At 41.0% G+C, this 16,669-nt stretch overlaps 2 pseudogenes; both read right to left on the bottom strand.

Moving 5' to 3' along the window:
- Positions 1–10,407: 10,407 nt before the first annotated feature.
- Positions 10,408–12,832, bottom strand: LOC133052787 (glutaredoxin-related protein 5, mitochondrial-like; annotated as a pseudogene).
- Positions 12,833–13,144: 312 nt separating this feature from the next.
- LOC133053067 (tropomyosin alpha-4 chain-like) lies at positions 13,145–14,723 on the bottom strand (annotated as a pseudogene).
- Between the last annotated feature and the right edge of the window lie 1,946 nt (positions 14,724–16,669).

Genomic DNA, 16,669 nt, shown 5'->3' with positions numbered 1-16,669 from the left:
GACTTAGCATAGTACTGAGAGTTAACTTTGGCAGGTTGATAAGGAGTCCAAGCCTAAGACCCCTTTATGGAGGAGGTAAGCATTCTTTTTCACATTCTTTTGCTGTAGAAAAGTAGGCCTCATAGGCAGCAGTATCTCTTGTTCAAGGACATGTCTCTTTTTGAGCTTTGGATGTATGTTACGGGGGAAAGTCTGGGTAAAAACTTCCACAGCCTTGAGCTCTGGGTTAACCTGTTCCTTCTGACTAATGTGCTGATGTCATCCCAGGATGTTTGTTACAGGAAAGGATCAACAAAGTTCTCACAGCCTTGAGGTATTTTTTATCTATTCTCAGCAGCTAGTTGAGATGTATATAAAGCCCTACTTAAATTAGTGAGGTGGGTGCTCTTCTGCCCCCTTCTGATATCTATGTCAGAAGCTTTTTCTGTCACTTTCACTTTAAATAAAATCTACACAAAGCTCTGAGTGACGAGACTGTCTTTGGTCCCGGAGTTAAACCTCCTTCAGAGACCACGAATCCCACTGCCCTGTTCACCATTTACCACTAAGCTATCATTTGGGTGCTCGTCCAGGATCTTCAAGACAAGGTAAGGACCCTTGGAGCTCTAGTTTTTTTGTTCTCCTAGTAAACACGTTTTCTGCTTTGTTAACTCTACAGTGTGCCTGTGCAAGTGATTGACTGAAAGCCAGAAATGCACAAAACAAGTGCGAAGCGAGAGTAGAGCCCAGTTTGTGTTTCCGTGGCACCTCATGACGACTGAGGGCAGCCCCAAAGGGGAGCAGCCAGAAATGGATGAAGTGTATGGACCAAACTTTCTTTTCTCAGTCACCTTTTCCTGGTCTTTTTGACCATTTTATAACTGCCTGGAGAATTGAAACTACTAACCTAATCTGTCAAATCATAGACTTTCAAGGGACTTGCCATCCATTCTGTTACTGTATACTATTACTTAGACCTCAAATTTGGATTGACAGTCACAAAGCACCTAGTCTTGCTAGAAGCCAAAAGTTACACCTGGGTTGTCTTTTCATGCACTGCAGACAGGAGCACAATTGGGAGCTGGGTGGAGCTCTGACTCCAGGAACATCTCTTAGGTTAGAGATTGTTCCCTTAGCCACCTGCCTTGGGCCAACAACCTGAAAATGAATCCTTGTCACAGCTGTGCATCTGGTCTATATGGATGGAGGCACTGCTGGCAACTGTGAGATTTCTGAGGACACAGATTGGGAATTCCAGGATCTGATCAGATTGGAAGTGCAATGGGCTTCATTTGGTAAGGCTGGCTCTTAGCGGGCCAGAGGAGGTTCTCCAGTGGCTTTTGTCTCAACTCCTTAGATATTCTTTCTGTGTAATCTGTGGAAATGAACTGGAAGGATTGGCCCTAATAGCTCAACAAAAATCACTTTTTCCTCGCTGGCTGGCCCTTTACCACCTTTTTTTTTTTTTTTTAAATCACATATCACCCCGGGTAGCATCAGAGGAGGAGCAGAAATCATGCAAAGGTTTTAATGGTGAAGAACTGGACATCAATCTGGGATGCTATCAGGACTACCCCTGCTGCATCTGCACCCCACCTCAGTGGTAGAATGGGGAGGGATGGTAATGAGACACCTGCATCGGTAAGTTCAATTTAGTTCAATTGCTCAGTAGTGGCCAACTCTTTGCAACCCCATGGACTGCAGCACACCAGGCTTCCCTGTCTATCACCAACTCCTGGAGCTTGCTCAAACTCATGTCCATCGAGTCAGTGATGCCATCCAACCATCTCATCTTCTGTTGTCCCCTTTTCCTCCTGCCTTCAATCTTTCGCAGCATCAAGGGCTTTTCCAGTGAGTCAGTTCTTCCCATCAGGTAGCCAAAGTATTGGGGCTTCAGCTTCAGCATCAATCCTGCCAATGAATATTCAAAACTGATTTCCATTAGGATTGACCGGTTTGATCTCCTTGCTGTCCAAGTGACTCTGAAGAGTCTTCTCCAATAGCATAGTCCAAAAACATTAATTCTTCAGTGCTCAGCTTTCTTTATGGTCCAATTCTCACATCCATACATGACTACTGGAAAAACCATAAGTTTGACTAGACAGACCTTTGTCAGCAAAGTAATGTCTCTGCTTTTTAATATAATGTCTAGGTTTATTATACCTTTTCTTCCAAGGAGTAAGTGTCTTAATTTCATGGCTGCAGTCACCATCTGCAGTCATTTTCGAGCCCAAGAAAATAGGGCCTATGACTGTTTCCATTGTTTCCCCATCTATTTGCCATGAAGTGACGGAACCAGATGCCATTATCTTAGTTTTTTGAATGTTGGAGTTTCAAGCCAGCTTTTTCACTTTCCTCTTTCACTTTCATCAAGAGGCTCTTTAGTTCCTCTTCACTTTCTGCCATAAGGGTGGTGTCATCTGCATATCTGAGGTTATTGATATTTCTCCTGGCAATCTTGATTCCAGCTTGTGCTTCATCCAGCTTGGCATTTTGCATAATGTACTCAGCATATAAGTTAAAAAGCAGGGTGACAATACACAGCCTTGACGGATTCCTTTCCCAATTTGGAACCATTCCATTGATCCATGTCCAGTTCTAACTGTTGCTTCTTGACCTGCATACAGATTTCTCAGGAGGCAGGTCAGGTGGTCTGGTATTCCCATCTCTTTTAAGAATGAATGTTCAACAGTTTTTTGTGATCCACACAGTCAAAGGCTTTAGCATACTCAATGAAGCAGAAGTAGATGTTCTTCTGGAATTCTCTTGCTTTCTCTATGATCCAACTGATGTTGGCAATTTGATCTCTGGTTCCTCTCTCTGCCTTTTCTAAATCCAACTTGAACATCTGGAACTTCTCAGTTCACATATTGTGAAAGCCTCACTTGGAAAATTTTGAATATTTGCTGGTGTGTAAGATAAGTGCCATTATGCAGTAGTTTGAACATTCTTTGGCATTGCCTTTCTTTGGGATTGCAATAAAAACTGACCCTTTCTGGCAATGGCCACTGCTGAGTTTTTCAAATTTGCTGGCATGTTGAGTACAGTACTTTCATCATCTTTTAGGATTTGAAATAACTCAGTTGGAATTCCACCACCTCCACTAACTTTTTTCATAGTGATGCTGCCTAAGGCCCACTTGACTTTGCACTCCAGGATATCTGGCTGTAGGTGAGTTACCACACCAGCGTGGTTATCCAGGTCATTAAAATCTTTTTTGTATAGTTCTGTGTATTCCTGCCACCTCTTAATATCTTCTGCTTCTACTAGGTCCATACTGTTTCTGTCCTTTATTGTGCCCATCTTTGCATGAAGTTTTCCCTTGGTATCTCTAATTTTCTTGAAGAGATCTCTAGTCATTCCCATTCTATTGTTTTCCTCTATTTCTTTGCATTGATCACTTAGGAAGGCTTGCTTATCTCTCCTTTCTATTCTTTGGAACTCTGCATTCAGATGAATATATCTTTCCTTTTCTCCTTTACTTCTTTTCTCAGCTATTTGTAAGGCTTCCTCAGACAACCATTTTGCCTTTTTGTGTTTCTTTTTCTTGGAGATGGTTTTGATCACTGCCTCCTGTACAATGTTACGAACCTCCATCCATAGTTCTTCATGCACTCTATCAGATCTAATTCCTTGAATCTATTTGTCACCTCCACTCAATCATAAGGGATTTGATTTAGGTCATACCTGAATGGTCTAGTGGTTTTCCCTACTTTCTTCAATTTATATCTGAATTTTGCAATAAGGAGTTCATGATCTGAGCCACAGTCAGCTCCTGGTCTTCTTTTTGCTGACTATATAGAACTTCTCCATCTTTGGCTACGAAGAATATAATCTATCTGATTTCTGTATTGGCCATCTGGTGATGTCCATGTGTACAGTCTTCTCTTATGTTGTTGGAAGAGGGTATTTGCTATGACCACTGTGGTCTGTTGGCAAAACTCTGTTAGCCTTTGCCCTGCTTCATTTTGTACTCCAAGGCCAAACTTGCCTGTTACTTCAGGGATCTCTTGACTTCGTGCTTTTGCATTCCAATCCCCTATGATGAAAAGGACATCTTTTTTTTTTTTTTTTTTTTTTTGGTATTAGTTCTAGAAGGTCTTATAGGTCTTCATAGAATTGTTCAACTTCAGCTTCTTCAGCTTTAGTGGGGCATAGACTTGGATTACTATTGGTAAGGAACAGGTTAACTCTGGCCAGGGAAGGAAGCTTAGGTGGAAGACCTGTCTCCACCCCTATCTAGAGCAGGGAGGGTCGCCTCTGGTAGAAAAAAGCCACGGCACTGGGCGCTGCTTTTTTCTCTCACAGATGGGAGCTAGCAGTCCCAGAACTACCCCCTTTGAATTGTATCTTGGAAAAACTGGGGTAAGTTTTATCCCCAGAGCCCAGAATGTCCCTTATATATAGGCTTTCTTTAAGAGAAGACCTCACTTGCCCAGAGAGACAATCCCTGCTGGGACAGCATCTTATCAATCAGTCTACCCCTGTCATCAGAGCCAATTTGAACACTCTGGTTTAAATTTTAGCTATGAAACTGTGACTACAAAAAGAAAAGATGACATTTTTTACACTGAATGGCCATGATATTTTTTAGACTCTGGAGAAAATAGGTTAAAATGAAATCTTTTTGAAATTGCAAAACCAGTTCTTGTAGCACATGCAATTAGGAAAAAGCTGACTTGTTAAAATACTGTTTTTGGAGCTCCGATCCTGCCTGAGAAACAGAAAACATGCCTAGGGAAAAACCTGAAGTTAACATTACCATGTCCTTGAGATACACAACCCACTCTGTCTGGGACTCCAACCATGAGCAAGTTGGTAGAACTTCAAGCCAAGAAAAAAAAAGGGCAAAGAGACATTTTAAATTTCTAGTGGAAAACTGTGAGGTCTCTGTGTGTGTCTTTTTCTTGGACAATATTGCTGAAGCCTAATTGGCCTAAAGAGAAGTAAGCGCTTAGAAATCAAACAATTCTAAATTCAAAAAAATTAAACTAAAATGAATTTCAGGCTTGTGTGAACTGGGAAATATTCACTATTGAATTAATATCTGGTATTGATGTTTGTTTATTGACCTAATTAACATAGACATTGTGAAGATACTTTTGCAAATGACATAGCTTTGGGTGATTTATGTTTACCAGTCTACAAAATGATGATATAAAGTACAGTTCATGGTTGCTGAAGGAAAGTAAGATGTGTGTTTTCAATAAAAAGGTATAAGAAATGAAATTACATTCTATTAAGAAAAAGGAAGTAAACCTGAACTTAGAGGTTTCTGTTCTCTGAATGGCAAATAAAGTGATGAATACAGAAAATACAAAAAAAGATTTGTGACAAATGAAAAAAGATTTGTGGCAAGTAGAAGAGAGTTTTGTGCAAGATACAAGTTTCTTAAGACATTAAACTGCCTTTGAGGTCTTTTATTGTTACTTTGACTAAGTGAACAACTATTGTTTCACAGTGAACATAAGCTGGTACCAAACTGGAATTTGGTTTTCTCTCCCTGATTAAAAGAACAAAGTTTTCTTGAAATGTGGCTTTTGATAATGGATTATGGCGCACATAAACAAAGCTCATTCTGCTTCTACAAAATTAACCCCTCATCAGGGATTTTTAAATGGATAAAGAATGGCTGTAAACCAGTCAGGGCTATGGGAGGTCCAACACTGCCGCTTGGCTTTTCCCAGCTCCCTGACAAACCTCACTTTTATTTGATAGGCTAAAGCCTTTCCTGGTTGCGGGGTTAATATCTCACAATGGGGAAAAAAATGGTTAAAATGTGTTTTCTGCAGTCTCCAGTGATTGGGGCACCCACTTTGCTGCACAGGTCATACAGACATTGGCAAAAACTTTATGAGCTTCTTCGAGACTATTGCTTTCACTGATGTCCTTGGTCATCCGGCAGGAGGTGGCAGAATAAAGGGGTCGGTTGCATGGGATTGAATAGACTGCAAAATATGACTACAATTTTCATGACTTTCTGTCTGATGTATTACTGTCTTCTAATCTTTGTTTTCAGATATAAAGAAGTTCTTCTCAAGTTACTGATGATTTAAAACAATTTAATGATTTACACCTATGGGTAAAATTAAAACATTTTTCTTCTCTCTCTCTGCCTCGTCCCTCCAGAAATTGGAGACACTTGGGTTCTGAACAGCCTTATCAAGGTAAAAAAGATGTGACCTAACATATACAGAAATCTTAAAGTATACTGGGGAGCTCTAAAAGAAAAATCACCCAACTGATGTCAGGCTTATGGTATCTATCATGTTTCACTGAGTATTACATTCTAGTTTTATTAATTAAGGTCTATATTTACTGACTCACTTCTGAGTTAGTTCCTTGTGGTTATGTTACATTGCTAAGAGGTTTAAGTTATTAAAAAGGACACTCTGAGTTTGTTTCTAAAGTTTATCCCAGTAACCAGTCTTTAAATAAAGATCAGTTGCTCCAGGATCTACAACCAGAAGATTAACAGCAGGCTATAGTCATTTAACAAACTCAGTCAGATGACCTGGAGATATCACTGGGCTATACCTAATGAAGTTCTTGACTTAAGGTCTTACTTGTGATTTTAATATTACTGCTAACTATATTGTTTTCTATATTGTCTATTTCAAGAAGTGTTGTCCCTTACATTATCAAGTATGTGATGGAGCCACTGATATAATGATGGTGTACAGTTCCATATAAAATCCATAATTATAATGGTGTGACTCTGTATATGAAAAGAAGCAAGAGGGAATATTCTCCTGGACCAAGATACTAGTGAGACAGGTGTGGTCCAGAGATTTTGCTACTCACAGAGCCTAGTCCAGTAACAGCACATTGAGTGGCCTATCAGTGAAATCTTCAACAGACCTGGTAATGAGCCTTCCCAGCACTGTGGGACAAGATGGTCATGAAACGCCCCCAAACCATGGTCAAACTCATGGCCATAAAGGGGCCCTGTGACTGGAAACTGGCCCTTGCCATCTGCCTCTATGAAGATTAACTCATGGACACTACAGCTGCTGACCTTCAACATTCTCTGAAAGGAGTTCAGGGTGAAAATCAGAGATTAGACACTAGTTCTGTGCTCTAAAAAAAATGGACAAAACAAGCCTTTGGATAGTCAGATATTTTCAGGTAAAAAAATTTTTGAGCCCAAATTCTTGGCATCTTCTCATACCTAGAAAAACACTATCTATAATTGTTAATAGTAATAACTACTTTGGCTTATATGTTAATACCACAATAAGAGGCTAAAGCCTACTTGGACAAACTCAGACAACTAGCTATGACCATAGTGAAAGTGAAAGTCGCTCAGTCGTGTCCGACTCTTTGCATCCCCATGGACTATACAGCCCATGGAATTGTCTAGGCCAGGATACTGGAGTGGGTAACCTGTAAGTCTCCCTAAAACAGCTGTATACATAGGGGTTCAGGCTCATTCTTCTAAAAAGAAATGGTAAGATTTATTTTGTCTGTTAAGGTTCAGGTTGTCACTCTTTCAACTACTTCTAACTGGGTTTGTTATACCTACATTCAAAATGTATGTGAACATGCCAAATGGCTCCATTCTTATAAACAGGGCAGCCCAAGTGTTGACTATATCTAAACCAGGATCTAAGTTACTACCAAATGTAACCTGATTCTTACTCTCGCTTGGACTGCTGATTACAATAATTCTTTTACTGATTTTTGGTCTCTGCCTTTTAATCTACTTGTCTAGTTTGTTCTTTCTGAAGGATATAACAGCTTTCCATACAAAGTAACGGTGATGCAGAGATTCTGGTCACTCTTCAAAACTGGACTCCCCTGATGTTCCACTCTGGTCTTAGATATAATCTTGGTTTACAAGCTCTCCTTGGTGAAGAACTATCTTGACTGTAATACTTGTAATCATTCTTATTTTGCTGTTTGTTCCTTACATCTGTAACTGTGTAACAAGATTTGTCTCTAACCATCTGAAAACACTTAAATTACAAATGATTGTTCATGCTCCTACAATTTCTACTGCCTCCTCTAGCTATTACTTGGGATCCTTAACCCTAAATAAAGGGGTAATGAGAATACGCTGCTTCAACAACTTAGGGTCTGCCCCCCTCACCTGCAGGAAGCAGTTACTGACAGATTTCTCCACCCCTTTCCCCTCAGCAACAATATTCTCCTAAAAGAAAAAGGGGAGAATGAGATAGTTAATTTAGGCAGGTTGATAAGGAGTCCAAGCCTAAGGCCCCTTTATGGAGGAGGTACACATTCTTTCTTTTTCACATTTTTTTGCCATGGACAAGTAGGCCTTTGTAGGCAGCAGTATCTCTTGTTCAAGGACATGCCTTTTTTTTGAGCTTTGGATGAATGTTATGAGAAAAGGCCTGGGTAAAAACTTCCACAGCCTTGAGCTCTGGGTTAACCTGTTCCTTTTGGCTAATCTTGCACTGATGTCATCCCAGGATGTATGTTATGGGAAAGGGTCAGGGCAAAATTCTCACAGCATTGAGGTATTTTTTTTTTATCTATTCTCAGCAGTTAGTTGAGAAGTATATAAGGCCCAGCTTAAACTAGTGAGGTGGGTATTCTCTTGCCCCCTTCTGTTGTCTATGTCAGAAGCTTTCTCTGTCACTTTCACTTTAAATAAAATCTACACAAAGCTCTGAGTGACTGAAACTGTCCTTCAGAGACCACGAATACAGCAGCATCACTCACCACTAAGCTATCAGTACTAGGCTCTTGTACATTGTTTCTAAAACTTGAACAACTCTGCAAAGTAAGTACTATCCTCACTTTACACATGGGCAAACTGGTTCAGTGTTACATAAGTTCACACACAACTAATAAGTGATTAAGAACCAGAGTTCTAAATCTGTTTGTGTTGACTAAGTAGATAATACTGAACCCTGCTCAGCATTCCTTCCTCCTATGGCAGCAGTTAAGCCTAGTTTTTTTCCCCTTTGGGGAACTTCTCCTCCCAATCTTGGGGTAGAGGTGGATTGACCATCAGTCACATGGCTTCACCTCCCTCAGTGCAGCAATGGGTATATGACCCAAACAGCACCAATTGTGTTATTTTCATGGACTTGAAGGAGAACGTGACCAAGAAGGCAGATATCTCTCCTAAAATCACAAGCATTAAGAATAATGTGAGCCTGGAACATTGTCTTCTATTTATATCTTCAACTAATCTCTACTTGTGTGTAAGAAATAGGAAAATTATGTGCTCATTTATTAGGAGCAGATGAAGAAAGTGATCTTTTTGAGGGATTACTATGTGCCAGAGAGAATTCTAGGCACTTTATACCTTTTAAAATTTTGCATTTTATTATTAAGTCCTTATACATTTATAATCTTCAACTCTAGAAAAGGGAAGTTTATCAGTTGTATAGCCTAGATTTTGCTGCTACGTGTGTATGCATGCTCAGTTGCTCAGTTGTGTCTGACTCTTTGTGACCCTTTGGACTGTAGCCTGCCAGGCTCCTCTGTCCTTGGGATTTTTCAGGCAAGAATACTGGAGAGGGTTGCCATTTACTCCTCCAGGGGATCTTCCTGACCCAAGGATCGAACCTGCATCTCCTGCATTGCAGGTGGATTCTTTATCACTGAACCATTGGGGAAGCCCTTTGCTGCTATAATAATCCCAAAATCTCACATAATAAAGGTATACTTCTTGTTCATTATGTCCAACATAGATTGGCAGGGGAGCTCTGTTCATCTAAAGCCACTTGAAAACTCAAACCAAACAGAAGCCCCAGCACTGAGTTAGGAAGGGATGTGACCAAAACACACACTGATCCTTACAGCTTAAAATGTCACCCATCACTTCTCTCTTCATTACCCAAGAAATGGCCCACATGGTTGCACCTAATTTCCTGGAGGTGGAAAGTACAAATCTACTATGTCCCTTAAACATGGAAGAAATAAGTTTGGTGAGTCAAAATAATAGCATCACAGGGAGAAATGACCCATTTCTGGGTAGATTTGATTCATTGCCTTTTTCTTCCCCCTGGGTTGGCAGTTTATTTTCTAAAAAAAAAGCAGTTATCTTATTTTCTTCCTTGACCATCATTTTCCTTAACAGAAAAAGTTATAAAAAACTGGGGAGGGGAGTTATATTATCTTTGCAGGCTGATATATTTGCGGAGGACTCGTGAATAATAACAATGATTAAAAAGCCCCTAGGTTTACTCCTGAATCCTTTGCAAAGAGCAAAGGACAACGCAAGAAAGAATTTTGTTTACAACAAGCTCCTAATACCACATTGATTATGACAGTGCAGTGGTTACGATTATGTTCACGATAGAATATTCCCTGCCCAAACACCAGACACGCTAAAATCACTTGGCTACTTACAAACTGGAGGAACAAGTGCAAGCAGTCATCTGAAGAGCGAGAACCAGAATGGGTAAGGCTTCTCTGACATCAGCGGCTTCTCACCTGGGCCAGCCTCCCTCACTTAGAGTCCTGGTCTTTGGTTTCATCTAAGAGGGCCAAGTGGATCCCCAGCTTTTTGAGTTCTTCGACCAGGTCCCCATTCTGGTGCATCTGCAGGAGAATGTCACAGCCTGCCCCCAACAAACTCGCCGTTGAGGTACACTTGCAGGTTGGTGGGCTAGTTGGAGTAGTCTTTCATGCCTTGCTAGAGCTGGGGGTCATCCAGCACGTTGTAGGCCATGTAGTCGCAGATGCTGTGCTGTCGGAGAATCTGCACCACCGCGTTGCTGAAGCCACACTGGGGCTGCTCCAGCGTCCCCTTGAGGAAGACCACCACCTTGTCCTTCACCAACAAGTCCAGGTGCTCAGATGAGCTGCTGCCACCCTCAGGCCAGGGCCCCGCAGGCCACCGCCACTGGGCCCAGGGACCCACTCCAGTTAATTGTCTTTTGATTGGTTGCCACTGCCTAACCACTTGAGTTATTATACCTAAAATTTGTAATGGAATAGTAAAGCATTCATTCCCATTCTAGTGTCATAGGGCTTCTCTGCATGTGCACTGAAGTGGATATAATCTGGTGGTAAAGCAAGCATTGAGTTTAGCTCCCCCTAGCCCACCCTGTGGGAGAAGGTAATGGCAACCCATTCCAGTACTCTTGCCTGGAGAATCCCATGGACAGAGGAGCCTGGTGGGCTGCAGTCCATGGGGTCGCCAAGAGTCGCATACGACTGAGAGACTTCCCTTTCACTTTTCACTTTCCTGCATTGGAGAAGGAAATGGCAACCCACTCCAGTGTTCTTGCCTGGAGAATCCCAGGGACGGCAGAGCCTGGTAGGCTGCCGTCTATGGGGTCGCACAGAGTCGGACACAACTGAAGTGACTTAGCAGCAGCAGCAGCCCACCCTGTGAGGGTGGTCCTGAGGATTAAATGACATCGTGTATGTAAAATGCCTGGCATATAATGCAGCCTCAATAAATGTTAGCTGTTACAGGTTTGGCCAGGGGATGGGGGAAGAGTTGGTAGTAGATGAAAGACTTGTCTAAGCTCCAGGTCCTGATTTCCTCATAACACATTTCTCCCTGGCCTATAATCTGGCATCAGCCCTTCCTATTTGAATGTGGCTGCTTCCAAAGGTGATGTGTGCCCCCTGTCACCAAGTCCACAGTTTTCATACAGGCATCTTGCTGAGGCCTTCCACAGCAATTGACATTGAAATACAACCCATTCATGAAGCTCTCTGGCTTCCTCGACACTTCTCTGCTGTTTTGCTTTCCTTTTTTGACTATTTAAAAATATTATTATGTACTATTTAATAAGGGCTTCCCAGGTGGTACTAGTGGTAAAGAACTCACTTGACAATGCAGGAGACTAAGAGGTGCGTGTTCAATCCCTGGGTCGAGAAGATCCTATGGAGGAGGGCATGGCAACCCACTTCAGTATTCTTGCCTGGAGAATCCCATGGATAGTGGAGCCTGGCGGGCTACGGTCCATAGGGTCACAAAGAGTCGGACGTGACTGAAGCGACTTAGCACACTCACACACATTATTTGATAAATGCAAAAGGATATGTAACATATGTTATGAAATTCAATAATAAACTGAACTCTCCTGAGCCCACTGCCCAACCTAAGAACTATCCCATCTCTCTGCCTTCCCCAGAGGTAACCAGTATTTTCACTTTTAGTTTTCATTCCCTTGATTTCTTCTTAAATAGTTATATCACATATGTAATTATTCTTGAACAATATATTGTTAGGTTGTACTTGCTTTCTAATTTTATAAAAATGTTATTATATGTAGGTTCTGCAACTCCCTTTTCTCATCCAACTTTTTTTCCTTCAAGACACAAACACATTGCTGCTGTAGCTGTAGTTAATTTTTCGCTTCTATATAGTATTCCATTGTGTGAATATACAACAATTTATCTACCCATTCTTTTTTTTTCTTGGAGTAAAAGTTTATTTGACCAAAATGTAGAAAAAGTGATACTATTACATATGATACAGTTGCAAGAACCTAAAGGAAAAGTGTGGGTTTTATTCAGTTGCACAATTTGCTAGTGTATTTCTTGCATAGTATGGTACTTAATAAATCGGAGTGAGGGCAGAGCATTCAGATAAGCTAGAAGCAGGGTGATTTTTTAGTCAGAATTGTAAACTTGAGTTGGCCCCCACACTGATGGGCAGTGTGGAATGTTTCAGCTTTGAGATGTTAACTGAGAAAGCAGAAATATAACAAAGATAAAACGTGCAGCCCTGTCTACAAAATACTGCATTTCCAGTTTAATCAGGAGTTTCTTGGTTTTTTATTAACTTGGTCCTGAAAAAGGAATTAAAATTCTAAATAAGTAAATCTCCAATTTGCCATTCCCTCGAGTACAGAGGTGATGAAGTTGGGTCAATTACTTCTTTTATTTTTACTTTGTAGTCTGAGAAGGCCATTCTGTCCAATATTTGTTCATAGAAAAACAGTCTTGCTCAATTACTGATGGCTAAGCAGTCTTTTTGAAAAAGACAGCTTCTCCTAATAGGACTGAATTCTCAAACATTCATTTCTCCTGAGTGAATGGCCTCATATCAAAGCAGATAAGCATGTGTCTTTACTGGAATAATAAGCTCCTCAGAGAACAACTTTAGAGTGAAAGAAACATATAGAAGAGTATATCAAGGATCAGTCCAGAAAACATTTGAGTAATTATTATGACTTTTTTCCAAGCATTCTCACACTGACTACTCAGATAATGTTCTGAATGGTGGAGTGTGGAAAAGAGCCAGGATGATCAGATTAACCTCTTGGTAGTTTATAACTTCCCACAGTAACCGCACCCCCCTTTTTTGCTCTGGTGGAAAATTGCCACCCATTTTAATGTAGTGTTGGGAAGATCCACTGGAGATTTTAATATGATAATCCCTGGCCTCCTACAGTGTGACCAATGGTGGAATTCTTCAACCTTTTAAACTGACCCATGACCAGATGTCGGAATCTGTGTTTTGAAAGTGTGGGTTTGTCTATTCTCCCAGGAACCAAATGCCCTCGGTCTTAAAAGAGAGTATGCTCAATATGAAATCCCCTGCCTACCTTAAGAATATATGCAATGTAAGGGTAAAAATAGAGCTGAAAAAACTGGTGCCACTTGAAAAAAAGAAAGGAGTAGATTTAACTGGTGCTCAAAGCTTCTCTGATACAAAATATTTTTCATGTATTCATAATTTCTTTGACATTTCCACTAAGGCGAAAAGGCAATGACAAAAGGAACTTCTTACAAGAGAAAAGACACGGAGCTCTGGAGTTTCTGTTGGAATAAGACTCTTCTGTTTTGGTTATATACAGTTTAGTTCATTCAGTGTTTGAGCCAGTGTCTGAGATAAGCCCCTGTTCTCTTCTTTGGCCTGGGCAAGTTTTTCTTCCAGGTCATCAATTCTCTTTTCCAGTTACACAACTGTTCTTTCTGCAAATTTGATATGGGTCTCAGCCTCTTTCAGTTTGTCAGACAGAAGTTTAATTTCTTCTTCATATTTGTCCTCCTTTTCAGAATACTTTAAAGATGCAGCCTCTAGTGACTTCAGGTTGTTAGTGACATTCTTGAGTTCTTCCAGGTCACCACATTTTAGTTTAGATACCTCACACTCCTCCGCCCTCTCCAGCTCGCCCTCCAGGATGACCAATTTACGAGCTACCTCCTTGTATTTGTGGTCGGTCTCCTCAGCAGTGTACTTGGCCTCTTTAAGCTGCATCTCCTGAATCTCCATCTTCTCATTTTTCATGGCCAGGTTTTCTATCACCTTCGTCCCTCTCGCTCTCATCTGCAGCCTTTTCTGCCTCCTCCAGCTTCTGCAGGGCTGTGGCCAGTCATTCCTGAGCCCTGTCCCATTCCTCGACAAGCTGGATATGTGAATTGAGAGCTGCCACATCATTTTGGTCTTTCTCGTGCTGCTCACGCTCGCCATCCAGCTCCCACTGCAGACCCTGCGTGTGGTCCTCTGCCTCATCTGCTTGCTGCTGCAGGGACTGCATCTTGCATTTCACCGCCTCCAGGGAGTTGAGGCCAGCCATGGAGCAGAGGTGTACACAGCGGGCAGCGGTGGGTGCTCGGCTCTGGTCAACTCTGGCAAGCTCTACCCATTCTTATTTCCATCAATGTTGCCATGAATGCTTGTGTACATGTCTCCTGCTGGGACCTAAGGCAGGCAAATGCTCAGTTTTATAAGATAGTGGCAAAATTATTTTTAGAAGTAGTATTAAGTGGGAATAGTAATGCCTGCTTTACCTCCCTTATAGGTAGTTGTAAGAGTAACACAAGCTAGTGGATGTGAAAACATGTTATACATTAACACATTAAGATGGCACAATTAGCATGCTGGTTTTGAGGCCAAGGTCAGACTCCTCAAGGATGTGTCATGTGCATATTGGTTTCAAGGACCAGAAAGACTGTTCCATATCAATTTAAAGTATTTCTAGAATTTTCTCATGATAAAGACTAGACTCTTAGATTCTGAGGCAGATGTCTGTTTGTTTTCCTACCTGATCAGCAGCCTTTCCTCATTTCTTCCAATAACAGCACCTCAGTTTTCCAAAGAACTACCTCTGTTCCATTTTTGAAAGTGTCTCAAGTGCCCCACTCTCCTTAGCCAGCTCACTGGAGTTTATTACTGCTATTGTCATGGCCTTGTTTCTTTGCTTTATCTTGCTTGCTCTTTAAAGACTTCTTTCACTTCTAAGTCTAGCATGATAAACTGATTACAAAAATGGTCACAGCTGTTTGCACCTCCCTGTATGTACACCTTTTGCAGCTCTTCCCTTTAAGAGATGGCATCTGTTTCTCTACCCTTCAAATCTAGAATAATCTTGTGTTTTCCTTTTATCAATAGAATGTTGCAGAAGTGATATTATGTCAGTTCTAAGCCTTGCATGCTTCTGCTCACTCTATTGGACCCCTGGAGTTACCATGGGAATGAGCCTGGGCTAGCCTTCTGGAGGAGAGACCCATTTGTCTAGCTATATCCAGCCAGACCAGCTTAGACCTGTCAGTCCTCAACCAACCCACCAGCCACAGATACATAAGTGAGCCCAGCTAAGATCAGCCAAGCCTAGTGCAGATCAACAGAGCACTGACCTATAGACTCATGAGCAACAATACATGGTTTGGTTTCAAGCTACTGAGTTTTGGATGGTTTATTATGCAGCAGTTGCTAACTCACACGTCCAGCAATACAATAAAAAATACGTTTTATGCAGAATCTGGTTGTTTAGTAGGAAGGCCCTTCAAGATATTTATTCTTCTGTACTATCTCTCCCACTACTTCTCCATTTTCTTCTTAGAATGTCTCTTAAGATTAGCATTTCTCAGAGTTTCTGTTTTCAGTCACCTTCTCACTAGTCTTTCTCCCTGGTCAGTTTCATCCTATCACATGGCCTCAGCTCTTACCTTTATACAGATGACTCCCAAATCTACCTCTATGTGAACTTTACTGAGCAGAGTCAGAGTTCAAATGGTCTACTGGACAAGTCTATATAATATTCTCCCAGAAAAATCATGACTCAATATGTTCAAATGTGAAGTCCTACTCACACTCCTTCATTGTTTCCTATACCTCCTCCTCCTCTAACTTGATTTCTCTATCTCTAGATAGTGTCACTACCATCCTCACATCACCCAGGCCAAAAAGTTCATCACCTAAGACTCTCCATATGCCCAGTCATTCTGCAATGTCTCTATCTGTCCCTTCCCTCTATCTTCATAGTCCCTCCTCCTTCTGCTGCTTCTTTTTCCTCTTTTCCTCTTTCTTTGTTCTTGCTATCAAAGTGTGACCAGTAGTCCAGCAACATCAGCATCATTTGGGGAGACTATTAGAATGCAGAATATTGGGCCCCACCTAAAGATCTATTCAATCAGAATCTGCATTTTAACAAAATCCCTAGATAATTCATATGCACATTAAAGTACAATTAGCAACTCCCTAGTTAAGTCTCAATCAGGATAGGTATAAGTCCTCACCAGCATATATACTATGCACCATGTTAGTGGCACTCAAGCCCGGCTGCACATCAGAATACCTGAGAAGTCTTCAATTTTCCATTTATCTTTTCATTATTTAATCTTTTAAAAAATAACATATTTATTAGTTGTTTCTTCAATAGAGAAATACAAAGAAGGAAATTAAAGTTGAATTATGCCTTGCCCAGATAACACCAAATGACTTTTCTTTTTTGACAAAAGGAAAATTTACCTAAGGTTAGGCAACTCAAACAGAATAAAATATACAAAATGAAGACTGAAA

This window comes from Dama dama, chromosome X (assembly GCF_033118175.1).
Source record: "Dama dama isolate Ldn47 chromosome X, ASM3311817v1, whole genome shotgun sequence".
Taxonomy (NCBI): domain Eukaryota; kingdom Metazoa; phylum Chordata; class Mammalia; order Artiodactyla; family Cervidae; genus Dama; species Dama dama.
This window is presented reverse-complemented; position numbering and strand designations above follow the sequence as displayed.